Source organism: Callithrix jacchus, chromosome 6 (assembly GCF_049354715.1).
Source record: "Callithrix jacchus isolate 240 chromosome 6, calJac240_pri, whole genome shotgun sequence".
In the NCBI taxonomy this organism is placed as follows: Eukaryota; Metazoa; Chordata; class Mammalia; order Primates; family Cebidae; genus Callithrix; species Callithrix jacchus.
In genome coordinates, this window is record NC_133507.1 from 88,069,842 (window position 1) to 88,084,289 (window position 14,448).

The following is a 14,448-nucleotide window of genomic DNA, read 5'->3' on the forward strand; positions in this document are numbered from 1 at the left end:
ACTTGCCTTGATCAACCAGTGGCTGCTCTAGAAGTGTTTACTATTCCATTTAATTTGATCTCATCTTCCAGGAACAAGAGCTAGTTTTTGTTGTTTTCTCAGTATTTTAAAACACATGTATGTGAAACTACTGCCATTCCAGAATAGTTTAACAGGTAATGCCTTCAAGTTGCTGTAAGATGTTAATATTCAGAATTCAAGAATGAGAAATTGAAATTCAGAAATTCTTGGGAATTCATAAAAATATAGTTATTCCTTGTTCATGAAAATTTATGTACATGTTTTTACATAATTATGAGTTATGATAAACTGAATTATTTCCTATGATTTGGCTACATTAAAATTTTCAAGTAATTTTCAAGAATAATAAAAATGAAAGCTTCACTGTTAAGATAAACCAGTATATCATGAGAAGATTAAATACTTCAAACACATCCAAATTGATTCCTAACCTGATGGAGATATTTTGTAAAAGAAGAAAATATTAAAACAAAGAAAATGCCAAACAATAATGTTAAGATTTTAAAGGGAATATAATAAATATTTAATATTTAAATGGTGCTCCTAAAATGAAATTTCAAAGCACACGAGCATTGTTATCTTCAGGATAGAGTGTACCTTGCTGTATGTAAACCTGTTTTTTACCCATGAAAGTATTTTGTGTGCTTGCTTGGCTTTGGCTTGCTACGGAAATCAATTTTGCTTTTGTTACTTCGGATCTTATATCTGTTTTGAGTTCATATCCAAGTAGTCTCTAATAATATAACCATCGGCTTCTCCTTGCATCTCTTCTTAAGGTATTTACAAATAACTGTAGGCTAAAGCAACTGTTTAAATACCGAAAATCACCAATAGATATTATCAGGTAGAATTCAAATAACCTAACATTCTGTTCTTTCAGCAAAGGTAATGACACTACATAATTAGATTTCTAAACTGTCAATTTAAGAACTTAGTTTGCATCTAAAACTTTGTACTTCCTGGAGTACCACAGATGGGATTTGTATAAAATATATAATGTAGACTTATTAACATTTATTTTATTTATAAGAAGGACTAGCCATTAGCAGTAAACAGGACCGTGAAAGCACACTTAAAACACAGCAACAACTATGAGCAAACCTGAGTGATTGGATCATCGACATCTCTTCCCAGAATTGTCCAGCTTTATTTTCCAACTCTGAGAGTCAGTGCACCCAGCTTCACTTTCAGTGTGACATCGGGTTTTGTCAAACCACTTTCTACTTCTTTTAATTTTAACAACAGAATTACAGTAGTTTTATAGTTTTCCCAATTTCTTGATAGGTTTTTCTTGGGATACTAGATTTGGAAAGACATTTAAATTTTCAGATCTCTCTCTCTCTCTTTCTTTCTCTCTCTCTCTCTCTTTCTCTCTCTCTCTCTCTCTCTCTCTCTCTCCCTCTCCCTCTCTCTCCTTCTCACACACACACACACACACACACATACACACAGACACAATATGTGTCCTTGGCAACACCAGCCACAGGAAAGTATCTTGGCTTCCATTGTTTAAAACAGATTATATTTGTTTTAGTTCTAAAGGCTGATGACATCAAACACTGAAAACATCACTTAGCACACATTAAATGATCAAACATTTCAGTAATTCTTATGATTGGATCATCATTTGGATGAAGTGTCATTCGCTGAGAGATGGATCTGGTTGGGAAAAAAGAGAAGAGGTGATGATTTCAGTTTAGCGTGTTAAGTTTTAAAAGACTGTGGAATATTCAAGTGCAGAAATCAGGAAGCTAGTTGGGTCTGAGATCTGTGACTAATAATAGTCTGGTGTGGAGGCATAAATAATATTAGTATGTAGACAGTATTTAAAGCCATGAATGAGAATAAGGTCATGCACACGGAAAGTAGACTGTGAGAAGAGAAGAAAACTAGGCTCAAATACTGACTGGGATACGTGATTCCTCATGTATCCCCTGAACTGCACTTTTCTACTCACCTTATTTTATCCTCTTAGTAAATGGGCTGTCACTTAGTTTTCTCAATAACAGGTTATCTGCTATTGAAAAATTGCTTGACTTAATGTCCTAATACCCTGCCTAACCCTTCCTATACAGTCTCCTTCAGCCAGATGTACCCTCTCTATTCCTAATTTGCTGAGTTTTAAAAAAATTATTATGAACAGGTATTGAATTGCGTCAAGTATATTTTTCTGCATCTATTCACATGATCATGTTATTTTCCTTCTTTAGTCCGTTGACCTGATGGATTATATTAGTTGATTTTCAAATGTTGAACCAGTCTTGCCACCTGGATAAATCCCATTTTGTTATGGTGTATAGTCCTTTTTATACAGTGTTGAATTTGATTTGCTAATATTTTGTTGAGGATTTTTGTATATGTGTTCATAAAATATATTATTTTGTAGCTTTTTTTCTTGCAATGTCTGATTTTGTTAGTAAGCTAATGCCAGCCTGATAGAATTTATAAGAAGTATCTCTCTGCTTCTATCAACTTCTGGAAGAAATTGTGGACAATTGTTTCCTCTTTAAATGCTTGGTACAATTTACCAACAAATCCATTTGGGTGTGATTGCTTTCTGTTTTGGGAAGTCACTAATTATCAATTTAGTTGCTTTTGTAAAAATAAGCCTATTCATATTGTCCATTTCTTCTTGTGCGAATTCTGACAAATTGTGTCTTTCAAGATGTTGGTCCATTTCTTTTAGAGTATCACATTTATGGGAATCAAATACATAGTATTTCCTTATTTGCCTTTTTAATATCCATGGTTCTGTAGTGATACAACTCGTCATTTCTGAGAGCAGTAATTTTTAGTTCAAAATCCTTTAAGATATTTCTCTTGAGATTTTTAATTTGTCCCACAGGTTAGGTAGAAGTGTACTGCCTAATCCTCAAGTATTGGTATGTTTCTTGTCATTTTGTTGATTTAGTTTGTTTTACCATATCCTTACTGTCTGGTACTACAAGATGCTATAGGCTTTTCTTGTATTTTTCCTGCCCCAGACCTGGAATCAATCAGTCCTCCAAGGAACCCTAGTTCCTTTTATTAGGAAAATTGTATTTTCTAATCTAGTATTCCACAGACCCTGACTCTTCTGCTGTATGGTTGTCGCAGCATTGTGAAAAAATATTTTAAGTCAAATAACTTTAGAAGTAATTGTGTTAACAAAGGCAAACAAGTTTATTTAGCATATGAAGTGTTGGCCCCCTTTTTCAGTAATGTACATAGTGAGTCTCTGAGAGAAGGGTTGTGTTGTTAATGTGCTGTACTTTATTAGACAACAGGAACCTACCAAAAGCATAGCATCTATTAACTCTCATTAGAAAGTGTTACATTAAAATGTCATCATACTCCATGATTTCTGTTGAGAGTTGAGATATTTTAAGAATGATTTTTAAGCAATATAATTTTCATCAAAACTCAATAACTGAAACCTTTGACCCAGTATCAATGAACACACTAAACACCGAGATACTGATTTCTAAATACCATTTTCCAATAAAAGGAACCAGCGCTTCTTGCAAAATTGATTGATTCCAGGTCTAGGACAGGAAAAATACAATAAAAGCCTACAGCATCTTGCACTGCCAGAAGTAAACTAAATCAACAAAATGACATGAAACATATGAAAAGGGCACAGAACTTGGCATGAAAGAGTACCTAATGGTCAAAGTTAAAACAACTGAACAATAAAATAAATAATGATGGCATTGATTACATTCCAAAATATTAAATAATATTTATAATAAATAAATACAATAAATGAAGAAGAAAAGAAAGAAAGAACAATAGCTCTTCTTTATTAAAGAATTCCAAATAACACATATAAAAGAAATGAGGGAAATATAAAATCACCATTAAACCTCAAAGTAATATTTACATCAAACAAGGTCATTCAATGGATAATAAAATGAGTGGGTAAAAGTTTAAGCATAAACAAGACATTTATATTGCCTCAAAGTATATCTCCCAAAGCTTTTAGTAATTACAAAACAGAAAAATAGTGACTCTACAGTAGAGTATTCTAAAAAACACTGCTTTAGGCAAATGATCGAGATTAAGATCACCATTAATGCATATGAACATTATGTACCACTTAATACAATGCTCTGGGAAGAAAAAAAGCACATCATCTCTGTGGTACACTTTTCAGTAATCCATAACCTACATTTAATAGGAAGAAAATAGCTATAAAACCCAAACTGAGTCATATTCTACAAAAGAAAAATTAACCAGTACTCTTGAAAAGTATCAAGATCATAAACTTTGAGAAGAAACTAGTATTTGTTATAGATTGGCAGAGACCAAGTAGACAGAACTAAATTGAATATGGGATTCTGAATTAGATCTTGGAATAGAAAAATAAGACATTCTTTGAAAAACTGGTGAAATCTGAGTAAGTTCTGGACTTAATTTTACAATATTGTACTGAAATTAATTTCTTAGTTTCAGCATGGGTCTTATGGCTTTCATAGGTGTTAAAAAAGCAGGGAGAGATGGGAAAAGGGTACAGGAAAATTATCTTTGCACTATTTTTGCAACTAACCTGTATGTCCACAATTTTTTCAAAAATTTATGCAAAATATAATGATCAATTTTTACATTAAAAATCTGAGAGTATAATAAATAATTAATATTTTGATATGAGAGTATTTAGGCCTGGCTAAGATCAGCTAGATTCTAGCATGATCACTCCTAAAGTGGAATCTCTTATCTGTATTAAGTATTGCTATTGTAAATACAAAATGGGGAGAGCTCTAATTTGCTTCAGACTAATGAAAATATTTCTCTTGCCTTTTCCAATTCTGACTTCTTTGTCTTTGATTTTCAAAATGCATTGCTCATCTCACAGCAGTTTTAAATAGAGCTTTCTAAACTCCTGAATTCAACAAGATGAGAATGAAAAACCCATAGGATGACATGTATGATTCCTCTTGGTTGCAATTTGCCAAATTAACAGTTAATATATCAACACAATAAAATGTTATAGCTTTTTAGTTCAAGCAAAAACTATAAGAAAGTTGAAGATATCTGAGTACATATTACCATTCTATGCATAAAATTGCCTATTTAGAAACAGAAATAGAAACGTGATCATTGTTATTATGTTAAAATCTCTGAATGAAAATTGACGTAGGCAAAGCCAACATTTCTGGTTGGCTTATAAATAACATTGTCATTTCCTTGGAATCCACTGTGCTTTCTACTATCTTCTGAATAAATTTCATGTCTTCTACCAATACAGACAGTTGACTTTCTTTAGGAGGATGCAGTGACTGGACAGCTAGTCTAATGCTCATGCCCACATTTTGTTCAGGTGAACTGAGTTTAAAACGATCAGCAAGGTCAGGCATGGTGGCTCATGCCTATAATCTCAGCACTTTGGGATTCTGAGGTAGGTGGATCACCTGAGGTCAGGAGCTCGAGATCAGCCTGGTCAACATGGTGAAATCCCATCTTGACTAAAAAAACAAAATACAAAAATTGCCTGTAATCCCAGCACTTTGGAAGGCCAAGGTGAGTGGATCATGAGGTCAAGAGATTGAGACAAGCCTGGTCAACATGGTGAAACCCTGTCTCAACTAAAAATATAAACAATTAGCTGGGCATGGTGGCGCGTGCCTGTAATCCCAGCTACTCAGGGCTGAGGCAGGAGAATTGCCTGAACCCAAGAGGCGAAGGTTGTGGTGAGCCAAGATCGCGCCATTGAACTCCAGCCTTGATAACAAGAGCAAAACTCCATCTCAAAAACAAACAAACAAACAAAAATACAAAAATTAGCTGATGTGCTGGTGCTTGCCTGTAGTCCCAGTTATTCATTGTCCTGAGACAGGAAAAATCCCTTGATCCCAGAAACAAGAGGCTGCAGTGAGTCAAGATGGCACCACTGCACTCCAGCCTAGGTGACAGAGTGAGACTCTGTCTCAAAAAATAAAAATAAAAATTAATAAATAAAATGACCAACAGGAATGGTGAGGGAAAAGAGAGGACATGAGAAGCACTGACAAGTCTGTGTAAAAGCTCGCAGAGAATGGGCCCTGCTAAGTAAATGATCCTATCTGATACGGTTTTTAAAAATAAGCTTACAACATATTGCATGTCTGCATTTGCATCTTGGATATTGTCTTAGTCTATTGCATCGGTGTAAAGGAATACCTGGGGCAGGGTAATTTATAAAGAAAGGAGGTTTATTTGGCTCATAGTTCTGCAAGATGTACAAGAAGCATGACAGCAGCATCTACTTCTGCTGAAGGCTTCAGGAAGATTCCATGCATGGCAGAAGGGGATGAGGAGCAAACATCACATGGCCAGGGAAAAAGAGGGGAGGAGGAGTGCCATGCTCTTTTAAACAGCCAACTATCAGGTGAATTAAGAGAGGGAATACTCACTCATCACTGTGGGATGGGGACAGAGGGACACAAAGTGAAGGATCTGCCTCTATGATGAAAACACCTCCCACTAGACCCCCACCTTCAAAATTAGGGATCAACTTTCAACCTGAGATTTGGAGGGAACAAATATTCAAATTATATCTGGTATCTTCAAGTCCCTCTAACTGCCTCTGTGAATCACTGGCAGATCTAGAAAGAATTCAACAGGATAATCCCTAAGTCTTGATACCCCAGGAATAGTCCTAGGGTGTTAGATATTGGTTAAAGGATGGAACATCTGAGTACAAAGGAGCTTTTTCAGTTGTACCTGGGCTTTCTCCAAAGCTACAACACAAGCTCATTTTACTCTCAGCCTTCCAGGAACTCTCATTCTGGAGTGTATCTCATTTGATTTAAAAATAATTGAAGACTTTCCATTTTCTTTCTCTCTTCTTGATACAAATAATCTTTTAGTTTTATAGTAGTAAGTGATGCAACTGTGGACCTTTCAGTCTTGAACAGAGGGTTTCTTCTTTTTTACAGTCACTTGAAATCCAAGATATTAATTATTTGCAATTTTGCTAATTTTTAATAGTAATCCTAAGGGTTGTATAGTGAGATACAATAATTAATGAAATATTTAATGAATACCTTAAGTCAGTTAATCAGTATTCTCATCTAAACATGAGAATTATAATTTTATTTATTCCTCTGGGTGTATATAATAAGGGGAAGGGGAATAGAAGGTAAATAAACACTATAGAGGTAACTACACATTTTAAGTGATTATTTGAAAATTCCACGTGTCAACCCAAATTAATTTATTGAAACTATTACACTTTATTGGGAAGACTACATCTACTGAGTGGATGGATTCTAGCTTCACAATAGGCCTCCATTTTTCAAGCTATTATTTCTCTATCTTCTGCTAAAGCACATGACAGGAAGATATGTTTATAATCACCTCTTGGGAGCTTAAAAATTCAGCTTCTTCTGATTTTCAAATGCCTTTATCAGTTTTCTGCTTCTATAATTATCATGGGCAACTTCAGAGCCAGATGCATAATTGCTTACTTAAGGTAAAAAGGACCTGTGCTGGAGCCCTATGTCACGTTCTGCCTACCTTTTTATTAGGGTCAGGCTTGTCCAACATGTTTTGTGTTTTAGCAGTGTTTGGCCCAGAGCCTGTTTTGTACTCAGCTGCAACCATCCTTAATATTTCCTTTGGCATTTGTGCTTCGGAGGGCTCAGCAGGACACCAGTTCTGTGTTACACTGGTGCTTACCCTAGTGCCTGCCTATCAGGCTTTTCTTAGCCTTGCAGTATTACATGCATCCTTTGAAAGACTGCCTTGACTTTTTGACTTTGATTAGTCTGCATTGCAATTCTTGTTGGTTGGTCTATACATTTAAATTCTTCTCTTCCTTTCCCTTCAGTTAATAAAAGGAAATCAATTTAACTGCCACATAGCACAACATTTCCTATTCTTTATGGTGTAAGATTTCTTTTCTGCTAGGCAGAAAATTTTGTATTCACCAAATGCTGGCCCTTGTTCTCAAACGATAGCTGATCAAAATTATATGCATATTTAAATTAACATTGATACTCATTGATAAACTTATCAAACTTAACAGAAAACTTCTTTAGACTCATCTATCCAAACAATAAAAAAATTATGAGGATTTGTTGGATGGATATTAACACAGGAAATCTAAGAAGAGAAAATGAGACTGGAATTAGAAACCACTGGGGGCTTGGCAATCTCTGTCATTCATTCTTTCTTCCTACCCCTCCTCCATATCCCATGCTACTCCACAGTCAGATACTCTGTGTATTTACTTCGTTTTTTCTTCTCTTCCTCTAAAAGCCTTCCATTATCTGCTTTTGAGTACACATGGCCACCTAAGCCTCAACTTCCATGGCCTCTTAATTCCCCTACAAATATACCCTGAGTGCCTGAGTGCCAATTTCAAACTCTCTGCCAAAAGAATTTAAATGGCTTAGTTGTTCATCCCTGGTCCCATTAGCAGTGGCTATGAGCCAGGCATCTTCCTCATCAGAAAGGCTATGTAAAGAGACTTTGAGAGAAAAGGACCAAATGCCCAGGTACCAACTCAGGTATAACTGATTGGTTTAGAACATTTAGACATAGACTCCAGCTTTTCATTGCACTGGAGGGTATAAATTTTTATGTCTTTATGTTGATTTTTCATGTCACTGTCTCCCTCCAACAAAAATAATATTAAAGTATTTGAATGTGATTGGTACATTTAAGTCTTTGCTGATGAGTTTTCCCCTCCTGTTACAGAAACTCAATTCTAAGAAAAAAATTCTCTTTTCCTTTTTCAAAAAATTTAGTGTCATTAATTAGGTGAAGATCATTTTCAAGATTGCTTTCACTAGACCTAACAGTAGGAGACTACTTTTTAGTCGCATACATGATGCATGGACAGCGATGTTACATACACACTTCCCTAATTCAGTGATTCTCAAACTTCAGCAAGCATGAGACTCACCTGGAGGGCTTATAAGAGCACAGGTTTTCTTGAATCCACTTCTAGAGTTAATAATTTAGCAGGTACAGGCAGAGCCTGACAATTTGTGTTTCTAGTAAGTTCCCAGATGATACTGATGTTGGTTCTAAAATGACACTTCGGCCAGATGAAAGGCTCATGTCTGTAATCCCAACATTTTTTGAGGTTGAGATGAGAGAATCCTGGCTTGAGGCCAGAATTGCAAGATCAGCTTGGGCAACATAGTGAGACCCATGTCTACAAAATATTGTGGGTTTTGTTTATTTGTTTGTTTTTAATGAACTGGCTGCGGTGGCATGTGCCTGCAGTCCCAGCTACTCAGGAGGCTGAGGCAGGAGGACTGCTTGAACCCAGGAGTTCAAAGTTGCAGTGAGCCATGATCAAGACACTGAGCTCCAGCTTGGGAAACAGAGCAAGATCCTATGTCTAATAAATAAATAATAAAATAAAATAAAATAAATAAAATCATACTATCCTAATTCTTCTTTACTCTCATTGTAAGGTAAAACAGGTGAGAAAATATCTTATGCTTTAGATTCAGGGGTCCAGGTTTGAGGAATATATTCTCTTGTTCTCCAACCTACATTATGTCCAAATTGTAAAATACATAGTCTATTATACTGGGAAGGAAGGACCTTTGAGATTGTGAAGTACTGCCTTTCCTAAGCATGCTCATAACATGTTAATGTGCTTTGGCACTTCCATCTACAAGCTCCACTCTTAGGTTCTTAATGTCTTTATCTTACATACAAGGGGAAAATTATATCACTCTTTAAGAAGGAAAGGAAATATTCTTTGCTTTATTTTGAAGGTAGGGAAACAAATAAATTTAAAATGTTACTTTATTTTAAAAAGTAATGGGTGTAAGTGACACCAAATCAAATAGTTTTAAAAATATATATGCAAAAATAAATTATTCAGTGAGAATAAAAAATTGTTATAGTTCATTCTTAATAAAGGGACAGTCATCTCAGTGCCACTTTGCTGAAGATAAAAAAGAGATTCAATGCCGTTAATTCCACTTTTTAGTTGTGGCATCTGCTTCCACTGAGAATCCCAATGCATCTGTGTATGTGGCCAGAAAAGGCCAAAGAGATCTCAGAACTTGTTTTGAAAAAGTTGGATATTAATAGTTATTCCTAGTGCTGTAACGCAAGTTATTTTGTTTAACCAACAGAGTTTCAAGAAAACTTCCAAAGTCATCTTCAGAATTGTTCTTCTACTGGATTTGCTAATGTGCAATGTGAAGGAAAACAAAATTTGTTCTCTCCCACACTGCATATACTTTTTAGAAAAATTAATGGAAATGACATTATTCACATTGTGTTTTCATAATGCTCACAAATGCCTTCATCGACTTACCTGGTAACTATATTTAGGTTCTTCCGAGAAGAATCTTTTTTTAGTGTAATTTAATGAATGAATAAAGTTCCCAGACCCTCTCTCCAGTCCCTCTATACACCACATCAATCACAGCAAAACAGTACCATGCACTGAATGGTATAAATAAAAAATACCTTTTGGCCAGATGCAGTGGCTCACATCTGTAATCCCAGCACTCTGGAAGGCTGAGGTAGCTGGATCACCTGAGGTCAGGAGTTTGAGACCAGGCTGGCCAACAAGGGGAAATGGCGAAACCCATCTCTCCTAAAAATACAAAAAAATTAGCTGGGCATGGTGGCGGTCACCTGTAATCCCAGCTATTTGGAAGACTGAGGTGGGAGAATCACTTGAACTTGGGAGGCAGAGGTTGCAATGAACCGAGATCCTGCCCATTGCACTCCACCCTTGGTGACAGAGCAAAACTCTGTCTAAAAAAAAAAAAAAAAAAAGATCTCTTAAATCTCACTAACTTCCTGAGGTTTGCATTATTATTCCCATTTCCAAGGGGGTAAAAGATGGTTGGAAATGCAGAGGTTGAAGTGATTTGCCAAAGGACAACTAGCTAACAATGACCGAGTCAAGACTGTTCTACACTAGAACATTCTTTCAGCCCTGAGTTTGCTGTCTCAGGGGATTGAATCAGAAGTGGAGGCTAAAGGTAGAATTTTTTTTTCCCATGGATGTTCTGCTATCTCATCTGTCCTGGCTGTGTGTCCAGCTTTACTCAGATACAGCCTAAAAGACTCATTTTCTGAAATACATACACTTGCTTATCTGGAGAGAGGTGAAGATAGTCCACTGGCCTGCATTAGTCAACTAATCTGTCAGTGTCAGACCTTGGAATGTACATTGTGCCAGTCACCTTGTCTTACCTCACTTTCTTCTCCTTCCATTGCTGCCTCCGCTCTGACAATTAATAGATATGCTTCTGTTCATTGGAAAGCACTAATTTAAATAAACCTCAAAATTTTATCGATAGGGAAAGTATTTTTACTCACACCGAAGCAACCAATCTTTAAAAGAGAGAACTGCGTTATTTTTAAATGTTGTTAAAATGCAGAATAATTAGTATTATATTTACATAATTAGCACACCCCAAATTTATACCAATTTATGTAAAAATTCACATGAAAGTGTGTTTTTTATTTTTTGTATTTTTGTGCATGTTTGAATGAAGATTGTAGCATGACTTGAAGAGAGTTCTAAGGCCCTGTCAGTCCAAAAACTTTTATCTGAGGCCTCCCATTATACCAATAATGCTAATAATTGTCATCATTAACAGTGTTAAGAGGAGCTATACCATTAGATTCATCTGTACGCTGAAGTGTTTAGTTGCTATACCATGTGGGGAACTTCGTCTTCTCTGTGCCTCAGTTTCTCCCATGCTTCTATTGTGCAGGTGCCCAGTGCCTCATCCCACTGTGGGTGCATGGCAAAAATTTTGATGCCATTTAGTGAAAGCACCTTCCAACAGAAGTGTAGGATGGTGCACAAGAATCCTTCTAACTCCCCTGTGGCTCCTTGGAGGTCAGCCAGAACAATAGAGCTGTGGAAGAGCCCTCAAGTGGAGGGAATTCTACCCCTGCACTAGATACATATTTGTAGGTTGGACTCCAAGTGGGTAAAGCACACCTAAAGTTTTATGCACAAAGAAACTTTCTGGCCTAAGGCCTTTGAGAAGCCTCCGAACCGAGCTAGAGATTTGAAACACTAATGCTACTGCATCAGTCTGAGACCTTGTTCGAATTCCATAAAGTAGTTCAGTCCAACTAATCCAACTCCCTGCTGAGCCACTGGAAGAACATAAGAAGGGCAGCCCCACAGTCACTGGAGACCAGAGATCTTTCTTTCCTTAACTTCATAGGAATTTTATTGAAGATTAAATAATAATACTGTATTTGTTTATATGCATATAGAGTATTATTCTTTCATATTAATTATATGCATATATAGTATTATTTAATTATATATTAATTGTATACAGTATTATTATATTATTATATATAGTATTACTGTATTAATTGTATACAGTATTATTTTATTATATATTAATTATATACAGTATTATTTAATATATGCATGTACAGTATTTAATCTTCACAAAATTCCTATATGCAAACATACACAGGACAGTGCAAAGTACACAAGTTCTCAATATTAACTATTCATCTTATTACTTATTATGTATGAAGCACTTTGCAAGCACCTTACTTGTTTTGGTTGTTTGTTTTCTTTGATTCTCTCAACACTATGTGGTAAGCATTATTATTAGTTCTCCTTCTAGAGTGTTAAAAAACAATAATAATTGAAGCTCAGAGAGGTTAATTTTCATATCCAGGTTTCCACAGCTCAGTGGCAAGCCAAGCTGTCAGACTTCAAGGTAGTTTAATTCTCTAAAGTATGAAATCTCACGAAACCTTTACAACGGTCACTGGAGAGCCTGTTAGAAATACTGTGAGGTAGCCTCATGCTGCAGTTTATTTAGGAGGACTGGGGAACATCTGTAAATTAGTAATTTGAAAACACAACTTTGCAGGTGACTTTGACCTGAAGATAATTTGGGAATTAGTAGAAACATTGTCTATAGATGAGAAAGGATGATCATAAAAGTTATCATCCAAAACATGCTTTTTAGAAAAGTAGATATAATGGAAAAATACACAGAAAACCTAGCATGCCTGGGGCCACTTGTCTGCGGGTAAAATGAAATAAGATGATAAAATTTTGTACAGATTGATGACTTACTGGGTTAAAGTTTAAGATGGTTTTCATGGTCTTATAGAGGTTTTGTCAGAGACCAAGTTGAAAAATTGGGAGTGCTTCCAGGGGCATGTGGGATCAAGTAAACACCACAGGACAGGCAGTGAGTGTTAGAGAAAAGGCAGGAGACAGAGCCAGGTCTCCACAAGCCTGGAGTGCTGGGGACATTTGTCTCACCTCTCTTCAACATGGGCACATATTCAAATATAATTTCACAGGATCACCATTCAAGCCAACACAACTAATAACATTTACAATCATTTGTCAAAAACTATCCTTTTCATGTCGAATCTAGAATCTTACTATTCAATCACAGCTGTAATAAAGTATAAAAACAAGAAGGGAAAGTAAAAGAGAAGATAAAGACAAACTTCATCTCCTTTGAAACATTGTCTATTACTTCTCTCTCTACACAACTCCTGATTCAGAATCAGAAGAGGAAAAAATGGAGATGGGTACAATTTGCCTGTAATTTCTTCCAACATGTATTTTTTTTTCTTCTCTTAAGATAGCAAATATCCTTCAATTAAAAAAAAATAATCTTCATAAGGAAGGACATTGTGACAGCCTACAAAAAGAATGGTGTTTTTACTCTTTTGTGAAGCTGGTAACATACTTGTAAAATTGTTTTTACAACTCTGTATTGAATTTACTGTAGGTGAGATTTTACCAAAATAATTGTCTCTGATAGCTTAGTACCTTTTCCATCACATAAATCACCTAAGTTCTTTTGTTTCTTTAATTGCATTTTAGGTTTTGGGGTACATGTGAAGAACATGCAAGATAGTTGCATAGGTACACACGTGGCAGTGTGATTTGCTGCCTTCCTCCCCTTCACCTATATCTGGCATTTCTCCCCATGCTATCTCTCCCCAGCTCCCCACCCCCCGCTGTCCTTCGCCTCTTTCCCCCAACAGACCCCAGTGCATAGTGCTCCCCTCCCTGTGACCATGTGTTCTTATTGTTCAACACCTGCCTATGAGTGAGAACATGCGGTATTTCATTTTCTGTTCTTGTAAATCACCTAAGTTCTAATTTATCTCAGTGATTTGAAATTTGGTGGGCCTCTGTAAAAAAAACATCTAAAACTTTCTCAATTTCGTGAAATGCTTCTGAGGTAGATACTCAAGGAAAACCACCATCGTAACAATATTCATACACAGTATACAGGAAAGGCTCAGCTTACACTTCGTTATAGGGCTGGTTTATGTCAGAGGCCAAAGGATTACTACGTTCAACTTTCTTTCTTTGAGTAAGACAGTGTTGTCATGGTTTCTGATCTTCCTAGTTACAGGTCTGCATAAAAGGAAAAAAAAATCGAAAAACATGAAGATTCCATAGCTTTGATAAGGAATTTAAGTGCTTCATCTGAAATGAAGCAACTACATAGCTTAAGC